General features: G+C 42.6%; 1 protein-coding gene across 1 annotated transcript in view; it reads left to right on the top strand.

Moving 5' to 3' along the window:
* MAP2K1 (mitogen-activated protein kinase kinase 1) overlaps positions 1 to 16052 on the top strand; it is an 83689-nt gene that overhangs the window by 48570 nt on the left and 19067 nt on the right. The gene's annotated exons all lie outside the window — the stretch shown is intronic.

The following is a 16052-nucleotide window of genomic DNA, read 5'->3' as shown; positions in this document are numbered from 1 at the left end:
AGATAAGATACTGATGTGACATTAACCACGTGTCACTGTGGTTAATCTCAAAAACATTTATGCTATATGAAAGCCCGACACAAAATAGTATGAACTGTTTCCATTTATATAAAATTCTAGAGAAAACAACAACAAATTTATGCCAGAAAGTAGATCAGTGGTTGCCCGGGGAGGTTAGAGGATAACTTTAAAGAGATGGGAGGTGTGGGGAGCTTTGTCCAGCAATCCTCCCCACCCTTCCTGCCCATCATGGATGAGAATAAGTCTACCAAGACGTGATCTGCCTAGGGAGGAAAGGTGGCCAATCTCTCAAAGGAGAAGTGCCTTGAGCCTGTTCCTCAATGGGCTTTTGTTGGGTTTATTTTCCATAGGAAGGCAGGGCGTATATGTAAAGTTCAGTCATTGTCAGGCAGTAATGATCAAACAACAGACAGCATTCAAAGAACTATGAGAGCTCATTCTGAGTCAGGATCAGATAGCTAGAGTGACTGCCAAAGGGCCATAGAATTTTGGGAAACAAACTCATTTTATGCTTGGACTCTTATCATTTAAATTGAGGTTATTCTTAGCAAAGCAGGTTTCACAGGATTTTATGCATTCTTTTCTTAGGCCTGATTGCCCTGGGGAACCGCCCTTTCCAGCACAGGGTCACATGTCCTCTGGAATTGTTTCAGGCTTAAGTCAGGCAGGGGAAGTAAGGCAGCCAAGAGATTAGGAGACTTTTTACAAACAAAATGAAGACTCAGGCTATGTCAAAGCCAAGGAGTGAGGGTCCATCATCTCCTTTTTTCTATAGTCCCCTAAGGCCTTCCCTGAGGACCCCATAGTGACCAAGCCTATCTTAGGTCGTCCCTCCCTTGAGGAATCTTACTCATCGTTGGCTAACCAGTCATCCACCTGGGGCTAAGCAGGGTGAAGCAAAGGGACCAGAGGCTACGCCCCTGCCAGGAAGATAAGCTTTGCCTCCTTAGTGGCTTATGGTCCCAAGGTCTTTTTACTCAGCCTTAGCTGTGGGGGATTACAGTTTCTGAAACCAGGCAGGGTGGTTCCCAACAGTGAGGGGCCCTGGCCAGTGTGGCTTGGTTGGGTGGAGCATGGTCCCCATGCACTGAAAGGTTGTGGGTTCGATTCCTAGTCAGGGCACATACCTAGAGTATGGGGTCAGTCTCTAGTTGGGGTACAAAGGGGAGGCAACCAGTCAATGTTTCTCATATCAACATCTCTCTTGTTCTGCCTCTCTTGTCTTTTTCTCTTCCTCAGGTGAGGGTTAAAAAATAAGTAAAGGGATATGAGGTAACTTTTTGGGATGATGGAAATGTATTTTGATTGCAGTGGTAGTTATATGGGTACAAGCATTTATCAAAAGTCAAACTTTCCATTAAAGTGGCTGTATGTTATAGTATATAAATTATACCTCAGTTGTTTATTAAAAAACAAAAAAAGCTGTGAAGAGAAATGGAAAGTGCTATAGACCATGTCCCTTCAGCCACAGTGTGCTAACGGAGGCAGGCAGAACCAGGGACGGCTGAGAAGGAGTGGACTGGGCTGAAGCAGGCTGGTGGGATTGACTGGCTGATTTATGAGTGATCATATATTAGGTGATAAGTTCTAAACTTCTAAATAGGCATTGCTTTTTTTAGTTAAAAATTTTTTTTTTAATTTTTTTAAATAAATTTATTATTTTTTTTTAAATTAATTATGCTGTTACAGTTGTTCTATTCCCCCCTTCATTCCCCTCCACCCTGCCCCCCCAACCCCACCATTACCCCCCTTTAGTTTATGTCCATGTGTCTCAAGTCCTTTAGGTTCTATATTTCCCATACTATTCTTGCCCCCCCCCATCTATTTTCTATCTACTGTCTATGCTACTTGTTTTCTGTACCTTCTCCCCCTGTCTCCTCCTCCCACTCCCCCTGTTGCTAACCCTCCTTGAGATCTTCATTTCTATGTTTCCACTCCTGATCTAGCTGTCCTTTTAGTTTGCTTTCGTTTTAGGTGTGGTTGTTAATAACTGTGAGTTTGTTGTCCTTTCACTGTTCATGTTTCTTTAACTTCTTTTTCTTAGATAAGTCCCTTTAACATTTCATATAATAAGGGCTTGGTGATGATGAACTCCTTGAATTTGGTCTTATCTGAGAAGCACTTTATCTGTCCTTCCATTCTAAATGAAAGTTTTGCTGGGTAGAGCAATCTTGGTTGTAGGTCTTTAGATTTCATGACTTGGAATATTTCTTTCCAGCCCCTTCTTGCCTGTAAGGTCTCTTTTGAGAAATCTGCTGACAGCCTGATGGGGACTCCTTTGTAGGTGATTGTCCCCTTACCTCTTGCTGCTTCCAGGATTCTTTCCTTCATTTTAATTTTGGCTAATGTAATTATGATATGCCTTGGTGTGTTTCTTCTTGAGTCCAACTTTTTTGGTACTCTCTGAGCTTCTTGGATTTCTTGGAAGTCTATTTCCTTTGCCAGATTGGGGAAATTTTCTTTTATTATTTGTTCAAATAGTTTTTCCACTGGTGGTTGTGTCTTTCCCCCTTCTGGTACCCCTATAATTTGGATATTGGAGCGTTTATAGATGTCCTGGAGGTTCCTAAGCTTCTCCTCATTTTTCTGAATTCTTATTTCTTCATTCCTTTCTGATTGATCATTTTTTTTCTTCCTTCTGGTTCACTCCATTGATTTGAGTCCCAGTTTTTTTTTCATCTCTATGGTTTTCCTGTGGAATTCCATTCATTTCCCTTAATTTAGCCTTCATATGTTTCTCTAATTTGTGGCTATAGTCCACCAGATCTGTGAGGAAGCTGATGACCAGTGTTTTAAACTGTGCGTCTGAGAGATTTGCTATTTCTTCGTCACTTAGATTTATCTCTGGGGCTTTGAGGTCTTCCTGTGACATTTTTGGTCTGTTCTGGCCCTTTAAGTGGGAGGAGCGGCGCCTTGGATTCCCAGGTCGCTGGGTTGTGACGCTGTATGTGGGGGCGTGGTCAGAGCGGGGAAATGGCAATGGCGCAGCCGCCGCCGCCGCCACCGCCGGTCCAAGCGCTCACTCCCTCACCCGCGTGCAACCATGCAACCTCAGTCAACTCGCTGCCACCGCCTCCCCACTGACTCCTCCGTAGTCGCTCACCCGGTGGGCCGCTCACCCGGTGGGCCGCTCGGTAGCTCACTATGTCCAATCCTGGGTTTGGAACCCGTGCGACTGGATTCTCGCGTCTGGATTCCGCGCCCGGGTGGACTCCTTTGTAACTCCTCACCCGACGCCGGTTTCGCCCCTTACCGGTCGGGCCGAAGAATTTGTTGTTAGCGGACTTCCGAAAAGTTCAGTTTTCCGTGTTCTGGTTGTGTTTTCTGATGCTAATATTTAGTTGTCCCTAAACTTGGTTGTGTGAGGAGGCAGGCACATCCACGTTAAACCTCCATCTTGGCGGTTAGTTAAAAATTTTTAAGTTGTAAAAAATACATAAAATTTGCTGTTTTAACCAGGTGTAAGTGTACAGTTCACTGCCATTAAATCCATTTCATATTGTTGCACAACCATCACCACCATTAGTGTTGTTAAGGTGCCAGTTTTGCTTTAAATCCAGGGCTGCCCATTGAAAATCCAGCGGCTTTCTTTTTCGTAGAAGCGACAAGTTGTGTCTGAAATGTATGTGGAAATGCAAAGGATATAGAATAGCTGGAACAACTTTGAAAAAGAAAAAGTTGTGGAACTTACACTACCTGATTTCAAGATTTGTTACAAAGCTACAGTAACAGAGTGTTATATAGGTGTAAAGCTAAAAGTAATAGATCAAATAGAACAGAGTGAAGAGCTGAGAAACAGACACATGTAGTCACTTATGACAGACATCACAGGGTAGTTCAGTAGGGGAAGAATAATCTTTTCAACATATGGTGCTAGAACAATTGGATATCCTGTGCACAAAAATGAACCTGTATTACATTATATAAAAATGAACTCTCACTTGACCATAAATCTAACTGTAAGAGTGAAAAACTATACAACTTCTCAAGGAAAGCATAGGAGACTCTTAGCGGCTTATGTTGTAACAATGAGTTTTTAAATGGGACATGAAGGTGCAGACTATCAGAAAAATCAGTAAATTGAACTTCATCTAATTAAAAACATTTGCTTTTCAAGACACTGTGACAAAAATGAAAAGACAAGCCATAGACTGAGAAAAAATATTGGCAAAACATATCTGTCAAAGGACTTTATCTAGAATGTATAAAGACCTCTTACAACCGAATAATAAAAGTATAAACAGCCCGGTTTACAATGGGTAAAAGATTTGAACAGAAACTTTACTAAAGATATGTGAATGGCAAGTGAACACATGAAAAGATATTCAACATCATTAGTTATTAGGGAAATGTAAATTAAAACCCCAATGAGGCTGTGGTTTTAACTACATCAGAAAACACCCAGATTTTAAAGAGACTGACTATATATTATTGAGTATGTAGAGTAACTGACACTCTTAGAAATTGCTGGTAGGAATGTAAAATGGTACAATTATACTGGGAAACAGCTTACCAGTTTCATAAATGTTAAGCATGAACCTACCATACATTCAGCCATCTCATTCCCAGGATTTACCCTAAAGAAATGAAAGCGTGTGTCCATTCAGGGACTTGTACCTGAATGTTCATGGTAGTTTTATTTGTAATAGCTAAAAACTACCCAAATGTCCCTCAACAATTGAATGGATAAACAAATTGTGTTATGTCTATAAATAACATACTATTTAGCAATAAAAAGAAGAAATCATTGATACATGGAACAATATGGATGAATCTTAAAAGAATGCTGCATACTATGTGATTCTATTTATATAATTCTAGAAATCGCAATCTAATTTGCAGTGACAAAATGCAGATGGATAGTTACATGGGGAATGCGGAAAGGGGAGGGAGGGAAGAATTGTAAGGGAGAATGAGGAAAAGTTTGGGAGGTAGATGTGTTTGTAATCTTGATTGTGGTGATGGTCATATATATTCATTAAATGATAATACTCTATATGGATTTCTTTTTATTAAAATTGTACGGCAATAAAGCTATAAAAAAGCAAAAAGAAAAAATGAGTCAAGTTGCTGAAAACTAGTGATAAAGAGAGATTTCTTAAAAGCAGCCAGAGAGAGGGACAACCACTTTGGAAAGCAGTTTGGTAGTTTCTTTAAAAGTTAAACCATGGAATTTATCACCCCCACTTTTCAGTATTAACTTAAGAAAAATGAAAACATTTGTTCACACAAAGGCTTGTGTGCAAAAGTTTATAACATCTTTATTCCTAATATACCCATACTAGAAACAACCAAAATGTTTATCACCAGATGAGTAGGTAAACAAATTTTGACATATTCAAACAACAGAAAAAAGAACTCAACAATAAGAAAGAACTCTGTTGATAAACACAACTTGGATGAATTTCAAAAATATGCTAAGTGAAAGAGGCCTGATGCAAAAGAGTACATATTTTATGATTGCATGTATGTAAAATTCCCGGACAGACAGAAGTAGTTAGTCCACAGTAACAAAGTAAACCAGTGATTGCCGCGGGGTCTTGAGGGCAGGGACGCTAGTGTGGGGTGGCAAGAGGGGACTTTCTTGGAGTAATGAAAATATTAAATGTTGAATTTGGTGGTGGGTTCACAGATTGTGCATTTTTTCAAAGTGCATCAAGTTATACACTTAAAATGCAGAAATACAGAAAGCCTTCTGCTTTCTAACTGCACTGGCTAGTTACCATTTTGTCCTCTTACCTCTGATAATTAACCAAGTGTCAGTAAGAGGTATGTTATGGCTTAAGCGTTCCATAAAGGGAAAGCAGTTTTCCGAGAGTTTGTGGCCCTTTATCTGAGTTCCGTGTTAGAATATTTTAGTGTATTAATTTCTAGGAAATAGAAGCAGGTGAAAGGAGAGGAAGGATGAACATTTCCTGAGCGTGGGGCTATGTTCCAAGGCTGTGATTGACATGTAATCTCACTGACAGAAACCCAGGAAGTCAGTGTCAGAGGGATCTGGTAGAGTAAAGCTGCTACATCCTCTGTAAAATGGAATCCTCCTGTCTACTTCTAGGTTGCTGTGAGGATTGTTGATACTACAAAAGGAAGCAACTGGTGAAGTGTTTTGCACATACAAGGCCCTAACAAATGCTAATTGCCTTTCTTATTCCTTTATGTAATTTGTGAGGAAATTGAGACAAGTGATATTAAATTCCTTTCATGAGCCCTACCTTTGTGTGCACCTCACCTTTGCTCTTACTACTGCTTTTCCAGGGAGTGCTTCCTCCCACATCCCCGCCCAACCTCCTCATACTGATACCTTTGCTAGACCTTTAAGTATAGGACTGAGGCTGGGGAATCAGCCAGTTGGAGTTCGAATCCTGACTCACTTATATAAAAGGGTGTATGAACTCTCTGAGTTATTCATTCATCTGTAAAATGAGGATAATTCTTGCCAACGAGGGATAATTGTGAATTACGTACTTTTATTTTATGTATTTGTGAGAATTAGTCTCCCTCATAAGTCATTAATAAATTTTAGCTATTAGTAATATTATTATTTAACTCAGACAGCTCTTCTTCTGAGAGGTTTTCCCATGAACCACCCCCTACCCAGAATGGATTAAGTATGCTCCATCTGTATTCCTTTGGCACAGTATCCACTTCATTCTTATTGTAATGAATAGTAATCATTATTTATTGAGGGCCTGTTATGTAACAAGTGCTGTATTATGTGCTTTATGCTATTTTTCTCATTTATTGTTCAGGAGGTATAGGTATGTTTTTCTTATTTTACACATGTGGAAATAAAACTCACAGAGCTTATAGCTTTCTCATTAGTCTTTGAGTTTCTTTAAATCTGGAAACATGTCTAATGTGCCTTTGTATCCCCAGTCCCTAACATAATTGTAGAAGATAGCTTCTCCTTTAAAGAATTATTAGGACAGGAACCAACAGTGAAACTGGGCTAAGAACCCATGTCTTCCACTCTTAACATATTCATTAAGCTAATCCTATGTTTTTTTTCTACTGTGCGCCTTCTCTGTGGCTTTGACAGAAAGTTCTGAGTCTAACTCATATTTCCATTCTGGAGAGAGGAAGGACGGTTTCAGCTTACTCCTGGAATAACAAGCTTGGTTTCTCCTTTGGCCTAGGCGCTGCTCCCACTTTCCTAGGAATTTCTTTTCTGGATTCACCAGGTATTGCTCTTTGGCTTAAAGAGTGCTTAGTTAACTAGACAGGTCTCTGGATAGATGTCTTTGGTGCAGAGTTCACTGCTTGCCCAGCCAAAAAAGGAGAAGTCACTAACTAGAAGGACTTGTGCCCCAGTGAGCTGTGTGTGTGTGGGCTGGCCTGGCTGGTCAGCTTTTCAGACTCCTGCCGTTTGTGGGTCTTCTCCAGAAGTTCTGAGAGAATATGCTGTAAGGCCTGACTTCTTGCACAACTTGATTCCTTCTTGCACAACTTGATTCCTGAGCAAGAAGCGCAATGAGTTGATAATTCCTGGAAACCTTAGTTAGGATGAGAATAAGAAGGAGTGAGTCTCCTGCCTCTGTCTTTAGGTGTCCTCGCTGCCAGTAAGCTCTGCCTCTGTTGCACATACAGGGTCCGGCAGAAGTAAGGCCTGCTTGAGTGTGGTTGGTAGAGTAATAATACGGGTGTAGTAATTTATAGTTTTAATTTGAACATTTCACCTAAAATGCCATATGGTGTGCTTGAGTGTGATATTGTTGTGCTACAGAATTACATGTTTATGTTTTGTAATAAAAAAGGGGCATTATTTGTTCTGGATTGTAGCTTCATTCCTGATTAAATATAGACTCTGTTCTTCTCATTCTGTCCATGAGGAAAGATGAAATATAAAGAGGCGTTTTTGCTGCCTCAAAGTTTTACTAACTCTTACTTGATGCTATTGATTTGCTGGTGAGAGCTTAGTGATGATCAGTTTGCTTTTGCTATCTAATAAACCACCCCAAAACTTAGTAGTTTAGAACAACAGCAGTTCATTACTTTCTGTAATTCTTTGGGTTGGCATGGCCTGTCACCCCATGTTTTCATTCAGTCTCTGGGAGGGTGAAGCCCATTTACCTTCCCATGGTGGTCTTAGGATTTCAGTACCAAGAGCAGGTAACCCCAGTATCAACCACCAAGTCAGTGCCTGCTTATGTCAGGTTTATTCCTGCTTCTTGGCTAAAGCACGTCATGTGGTCAAGCCAAGTTAGAGAGTAGCTCAATAGACTGTCTTGTTGGAAGGAGCTACAAAATATTACAGCCAGTTTTTCTCCTATCACAGTGATAAAAGCTCAGGGTTTGAACCTTGACTTGGGCAGGTTATTTAACTTTTCCAAACTGCAGGAAAATGGAAAAAAACAGGGCCCACATAAAGGTTGTGAGGATTATTTTAGATAAAGCCTGCAAAGCACTTGAATAGTGCTCGACACATAGTAAACACTTAATAAACATTAGCTGCTGCTTAGCAGATGAATTGGTAGAGGTTTTTATGATTACCAGCAACAGAAACCAGCCTAACTTGGTTTTAGCTTCTCAAAACTTACTCCTTGGAAGGATCCTGGGAAAGATCAGAGAATTCTTTGAAAAGTTGAATCCACAGACTTTGGTAGGACAAAGACCAGGGCTGCCCTGGTTGGGAAGCTGGGTCATTCAAGCAGAGCAGCAGCTGCCCCAAGGCCACACCTACCACAGGGGACTACTACTGGGCCATTTGGCCCTTGTCAGCCTCTGTGAGGAGTGGGCTGTGGGCTCAGGCCCCTCCCAGAGGTCAGGGGTCAGTGGCTGTGCAGCATACACTCCCACAGCCATCATGCAGGTGTCAGCATCAAGGGACACGGAGCCCTCCTGCTGAGTGTTGGAGGCAGGTTAGCACCCCATCAGTGTGCAGGGGAGACACTTGGGACTTTAAATTATTAGGCTGAAAGTGATTCTCAGTGTGCCCTGCTCTAAGTAAAACTAATGTGCAAAAATAACTTACAATACAAGTTGCTCCGTGGGCAATTCTTTGCTTTTTAAAATACATTCATTACAAGGTCTTTCAAATGTAAGTTTTCATAAAATCTTCACAAAGGCAAGCAAATCAATTTGATTCAAACATTTCTTTTTAGTAATATGTCATTGATGCAAAACTAGGCATACCTATGTACTTAAAATGGACTTTTGTGAGAAAGTAAATGGTATTTGGGTAGAGACCAACTGTTTTGAGGTGTCCTTTGGGGACTACTTTTATCTTTTTTTCAACTAGGTGAGTGTGTCTTGGTCCTAGTGAGGTATACTGCCTTGGGTGTGCACATGATAGCTTCCGACATTTCAAATGTCTCCATGCTGGATGGAAACTCAGAGCTCCCCCCATGCTCCTAGCATCCAGGCCAGTGGTAGACCACTGATTGACTGTGATAGGAGTGCCCACCCACTCCCAGACCAATCACTGTGTCCAGGAGACTAGAGTGGTTTGGCTGGCGATCCTGGGTTATAAACCCACCTCCGCGGCCAGATAGATGGGACCTAGTTGACATCCTAACAGAAACACTTGTTTTGCAGGGAGGGGCATATCCCAAATGAAAAAGAGCACTTCTATTACTAGAAGATGTGGAGGAGGAAGAATGAATGCTGAAAGCAAGCAAATTAAAACAAAAAGTTTTTTTCATTATAGATACTGTTAAGCATTGGATCAGAAAGACAAAAATACTGCTAATAAAAATCAAGACAATAATTGAGCCCTTAAGGCCGTGGTAGGCAAATTGGTGGTCTGCAGGCCAAATGTGGCCCACTATCTATTTTTCTATGTCCCGCAAGCTAAGAATTGTTTTTCAGAATTTTGTGACCTGTGGCAGTGGTGTGAAATTCACATTTAGGTGCTTGTAAATTAAGTTTTATTGGAACACAGGCACATTTATTTGTTTAAGTGTTGTCTGTGGCTGCTTTTGTGCTATAAAGACAAAGGTTGTGAAAGAGACCTCATGTCACTCAAAGCATAAAATACTTGCTCTCTGGTCATTTACAGAAAAAGCTTCCCAACCACTGAGTTAAGGGGAAGAGAATCCCCCCTGCCTGAGGAAACTTTAGAATTTAATCACAAAACTCAGCTTTAAGTTTATCAGCCCTAAGTTCTTGACGAGGGCATAGGTAGGAGAGAGCATTTCCCCCCAACCCTGGAGCTCCAAAAGAAATTAGCTACGAAGGTTTCTGTGTAGTCTTTCCTCTTACTATGGCAGGAGGTTGTAGGTCCACTTCATCCAAAGCTGAACCCCAAGTGGTTAGGTTCTGAGTTAAAGTGTGTATATGTGTGTGGGTGCGCTCACTTGATCGCGTGTTAGGGAAGTTGTGCAAGGGGCGGGGGTTGAGATCAGGATACAGCTCTGTTTCCTGCCCTTTAAAGCAGTGATTTGCATTGGCAGCCCACCATTCTTCTTAGCCCACTTGACTTACCAAGGTTTTATTTTGGTCAAGACCCTTTCAGGGGTAATGCTTTCAGAGAAGCATCACATGATTTAGATCAATATGGAGTTCATACAGCTTCACCCATAAATTATTTCTGCCTTGGGATTGTTGGCTGATGATCAATAAGTGGCCAAGAACATTGTTAAATTATGCCTCAACTTGTTTTTCTTTCCCTTTATCAGATAAAGCTGTGGTGCAACCCTCGTGGTGTCTGTGCACAGTATTGAATTAGTGGCCTGGGCCTGTCATGTAGAGAGAAAGCCGGCCTAGGTTCTTTTTTTTTTTTTTTTAATTTTTTATTGATTATGCTGTTACAGTTGTTCTATTCCCCCTTTATTCCCCTCCACCCTACCCCTCATCCCCACCATTACCCCCCTTTAGTTTATGACCATGTGTCTCAAGTCCTTTAGATTCTGTATTTCCCATGCTATTCTTGCCCCCCCCCATCTATTTTCTATCTACTGTCTATGCTACTTATTTTCTGTACCTTCTCCCCCCTTCTCCTCCTCCCACTCCCCTGTTGCTAACCCTCCTTGAGATCTTCATTTCTATGTTTCCACTCCTGATCTAGCTGTCCTTTTAGTTTGCTTTCGTTTTAGGTGTGGTTGTTAATAACTGTGAGTTTGTTGTCCTTTCACTGTTCATGTTTCTTTAACTTCTTTTTCTTAGATAAGTCCCTTTAACATTTCATATAATAAGGGCTTGGTGATGATGAACTCCTTGAATTTGGTCTTATCTGAGAAGCACTTTATCTGTCCTTCCATTGTAAATGAAAGTTTTGCTGGATAGAGCAATCTTGGTTGTAGGTCTTTGGATTTCATGACTTGGAATACCTCTTTCCAGCCCCTTCTTGCCTGTAAGGTCTCTTTTGAGAAATCCGCTGACAGTCTGATGGGGACTCCTTTATAGGTGACTGTCCCCTTAGCTCTTGCTGCTTCTAGGATTCTCTCCTTCATTTTAATCTTGGCTAATGTAATTATGATGTGCCTTGGTGTGTTCCTTCTTGGGTCCAACTTCTTTGGGACTCTCTGAGCTTCCTGGACTTCCTGGAAGTCTATTTCCTTTGCCAGATTGGGGAAATTCTCCTTTATTATTTGTTCAAATAAGTTTTCCACTGGTGGCTGTTCCTTTCCCCCTTCTGGTACCCCTATAATTCGGATGTTGGAGCGTTTAAAGATGTCCTGGAGGTTCCTAAGACTCTCCTCATTTCTTTGAATTCTTGCTTCTTGACTCTTTTCTGTTTGGCCATTATTTGCTTTCTTCTGGTCCACTCCATTGATTTGAATCCCAGTTTCCTTTTCATTGCTATTGGTGTCCTGTGCAATTCCATTCATTTCAATTAGTTTCGCCTTCATATATTTGTCTAATTTGTCGGTATAATCAACCAGTTCTGTGAGGATCCTGATCACCAGTGTTTTAAACTGTGCGTCTGTGAGTTTTGCTATTTCTTCATCGCTTAGATCTATTGGCTCTGGGGCTCTGAGATCCTCCTTCGCCATTCTTGGTCTGTTCGGGCCCTTTAAGTGTGAGAAAAGGCGCCTTGGATTCCCAGGTCGCTGGGTTGTGACGCTGTATGTGGGGGCGTGGTCAGGGAGGGGAAATGGCGGCCCCCTCTGCCGCTTCTCACAGCTGGGTGCGGAGGAGCAGCGCCTTAGGTGGTTCACCTGGGCCGGTCCACTCAGAGTCGCTGGGTTATGACGCTGTATGTGGAGGTGGGGTCAGAGCAGGGAAATGGCGGCGCCCTCCACTGCCGCTTGCCGTGGGGACCTGCCGGCCTGGTCCAACTGCCCACTCCCTCGCCTGTCCACCCGCGCACAAATGCGCGACCTCAGTCAACACGCAGCCCCGGTGCCCCGCTGTCTCCCCCGTGGTCGCTCGCCTGGTTGTTTCCTCGGTCGCTCACTAGGTCCGACCTTGCGCCTGGATTCCGCCCGCCTGAGTCCGTCTGACCGAGTTTTCCTGTGCAACCCCGCTCCGCCAGCCGCTGGTTTCGCCCCTTACCGGTCAGGCTGAAGAATTTGTTGTTAACGGACTTCCGAAAAGTTCAATTTTCCGTGTTCTGGCTGTGTTTTCTGTTGCTAATATTTAGTTTTCTCTAATCTTGGTTGTGTGAGAAGGCACAGCACATCCACCTATGCCTCCATCTTGGCGGAAGTCCCCCGGCCTAGGTTCTTGAGCTGTAACTGGAGCAAGCTCTATGGCATTCTTCAAAGCTGGAGTGGTTTATGCTTTGGGGCCTTTCTGCTTGAAATCCACTCCAGAAGAGTTCTTTATTGCTCAAGATAAAGAGTTTTGTAAAAACAGAGAGCTCTCAGGTCAGGAAGAAATGTAGTTTCTTTGGGGACTATAAGAATGTTTTTGGATCCTAGTCCTTGGGACAGGTGGGTGTCTCCATATTACCTCACAGATATCCCAGCAGCAGCCTCCAGAAGAACCGGGTCCTCAGCCATGGCCGAGGTTTCAACATCTGAAGTCCTCCTCTCCCTTCTGTCAGACCTGCTGTTAGCACTGATAGGCAAGATCTGCAGTGGCCTGTGATTGTTTTTGTTTTGTGATTGTTTTACAAGCTGTTGGTAGCAGACTCTCGTGTAATAAGTTTCTGAGTAGCTTCTGCAACCCTTACAAGGCACTTCCTGCATGCCAAACTTTTTCTGGTGTATTGCCAAGCTGCCCAGAGCAGAAACTCAGGGTTGTCCCTGAGGCTGTGGACGGGGTTCTGCCCTGGGTAGTGTCTCTGTGTGTGTCTAGATATTGATGGTGCCCTTGTCCATAAATCAGTCCATAGTATTCTGGAGGTGGTCCTGACTGCACCTCTTCTTCCTTTGCCCACTTGTGTCATCCCCTAGGCCGTGAGGTGACAGCCTCAAGGTGGCAGTGAATCGACCGGGAGACCAGTTCCTTTGGACCCTGTCTAGACTGCCCCACCTTACACATGGGGAGAACAGCGGCTAATTAGTAGCTGGAATCCAGCATGCTGGTCTCTTGAGAAATGAGAGTCACATTCTCTCCAGAGTTACCTCAGCTGCCAGACCCACAGTGATGATTATTATGGCTCGAGATGAGTTTGTCTCTAGCTCTTCAAGTGAGGCAGCTGGGACGTGTTGGAGGCGGGGGAATGAATGTTCCCTCGGGCCCTTTTCGGTTTCCATCTGAGGCGCTGGCTGGAGTAAGGAAGGAACACTTCTTCCGAAGTGTGTGTGGTGGGGAGAGGGTCTCCTCAGTAAACTACACAGGAATGTCCATTACTTTTGGCTTACGTTTGTCCTGAAATTGGCAAACACGTTCTTCGAGGGCTTCTCTTTAGGAGTTTGTCCCAGACTTGAGGTGTGAATGACGACTAGCGAGTGGCCTCTTGACCTGTCCAGACTTCTGTGGTGAATCATGTTGAGACATGACCCAGGCACAAATGGTGATGTCTTACTTTGGTGCAGCTTGAGTTGCCATGAATACAGTGGCGTTACTAGGAATTTTCTCCCACTCCATTTAAAAATGAACAGATAATTTTCCTTTCATGAATAGCAGATGATGAGTATCCAAGGTAGCCCACATTGCATTTCTGCCCACTGGGGTTGCCTGGCTTTGTGATGGATGACATATCTACTTGTCTTCTGAAGGAGCCTAGGTAGTCTGGAGGGGGAAATACACTACATTAAGGCGTGTCCTTCAGTTGGAAAGGTTATTTTATGATTTTTGGCAAGGAACTCCACTCGAGCCTTATTTCTGTGTCTGTAAAATGGGGCTGCTCTGCCAAATATTATGGGTTATTAGAAATGAGAGATCAGGGAATCTAGGACCAGTGAGCATTTTCCTTAATTGTGCCTCTTTTCTTTCTTTCCTTCCTTCCTTCCTCTCTCTCTCTCTCTCTCTTTAGTGTAATCCCTATACGTTTTGCTCTGGCTTTTGTTACATCCTATTTAAAAATTTTAGGCCATTTCTCAGAATGGTGTTTGTTAATGAAAATAAAATCCTTACTTGCAATATCCTCTTCTAATTGTCAGCATTTGTGTCAGCATTTGGTCAGAAATGAGTAGTGAATTTTGCAGAGAAGAGTGTGCAAAAGTAGAGAATGAAAGCATTTCAAAACTAATGAATCTTTGGAGGGAAGAAAAATATTTTACGGCCAAGATGGAGGTGTAGGTAGATACAGTTCGCCTCCTCATACAACCAAAAGAAGGACAGTAACAAATTTAAAAACAAAAATAACCAGAACTGCCTGAAAATTGAACCGTATGGAAGTCTGATAACCAAGGAGTTAAAGAAGAAACATTCATCCAGACTGGTAAGAGGGGTGGAGACTGACATTGGGCAGGGAGGACAGGCAAGGCAGCAGTGGGCAGAGTGGGTGGTCCCACATTTACGTGCAGATAAACTGGGATGGACAACTGGGGAGTGAGACAGACCATACAACCCAGGGTTCCAGTATGGGGAAATAAAGCCTCAAAACCTCTGGCGGTAAAAACCTGTGGGGGTTGCAGCAGCAGGAGAAACTCCCAGTCTCACAGGAGTGTTCATTGGAGAGATCCACAGGGTCCTAGAGTGTACACAAGCCCACCCACTAGAGATCAGCACCAGAAGGGCCCAATTTGCTTGTGAGTAGCAGGGGAAGTGACTGAAAACCAGCCGAGAGCTGAGCAAGTGGTGGTGTTCCCTCTTGGACCCCTCTCCCACATATAGCATCACAACACAGTGATGTGGGTTGCCCCACCCTGGTAATACTTAAGGCTCCAGCCCTTACTATGTAAGAGTCTGCTGAGACAAGAAAAAATGGCCCAAATGAAAGAACAGATCAAGGCTCCAGAAAAAATACAACTAAGCGATGAAGAGATAGCCAACTTGTCAGATGCAGAGTTCAAAACACTGGTAATCAGGATGATCACAGAATTGGTTGAGTATGGTCACAAAATAGGGGAAGAAGTAAAGGTGAAAAGTGAAATACAGGAAAATGTACAGGGACCCAACAGTGAAGGATGGTAACTGGAACTCAAATAAAAGATTTGAAACAAAAGGAAGAAATAAACATTAAACCAGAACAGAATGAAGAAACAGAATTCAAAAAAATGAGGAGAGGCTTAGGAACCTCTGGGATAACATTAAATGTTCCAACATCTGAATCATAGGGGTGCCAGAAGGAGAAAAGGAAGAGCAACAAATGGAAAATTTATTTGAAAAAATAATGAAAGAGAACTTCCTTAATCTTCTTTTTTAAGAAGAAGCTCATAGAGTCCCAAACAAGTTGGACCCAAGGGAGCACACACCAAGGCACATCATAATTACATAACCCAAGATTAAAGGTAAGGAGAGAATCTTAAAAGCAGCAAGAGAGGAGAGAGTTACCTACAAAGGAGTGCCAATAACACTCTTAGCTGATTTCTCAAAAGAAACCTTGCAGTCAAAAAGGGGCTGGAAAGAAATATTCAGAGTCATCAAAGGCAAGGACCTACATCCAAGATTACTCTGTCCAGCAAAGCTATCATTTAGAATGGAAGGGCAGAGAGAGTGTTTCCCAGATAAGGTCAAGTTAAAGGAGTTCATCATCACCAAGCCCTTATTATATGAAATGTTAAAGGGACTTATCTAAGAAAAAGAAGATCAAAACT

This window comes from Artibeus jamaicensis, unplaced genomic scaffold, assembly GCF_021234435.1.
Source record: "Artibeus jamaicensis isolate MK-2021 breed Jamaican fruit bat unplaced genomic scaffold, CSHL_Jam_final contig_548, whole genome shotgun sequence".
Taxonomy (NCBI): domain Eukaryota; kingdom Metazoa; phylum Chordata; class Mammalia; order Chiroptera; family Phyllostomidae; genus Artibeus; species Artibeus jamaicensis.
Note: the sequence above shows the minus strand (reverse complement) of the source record. Positions and strands in the feature narration are given on the sequence as shown.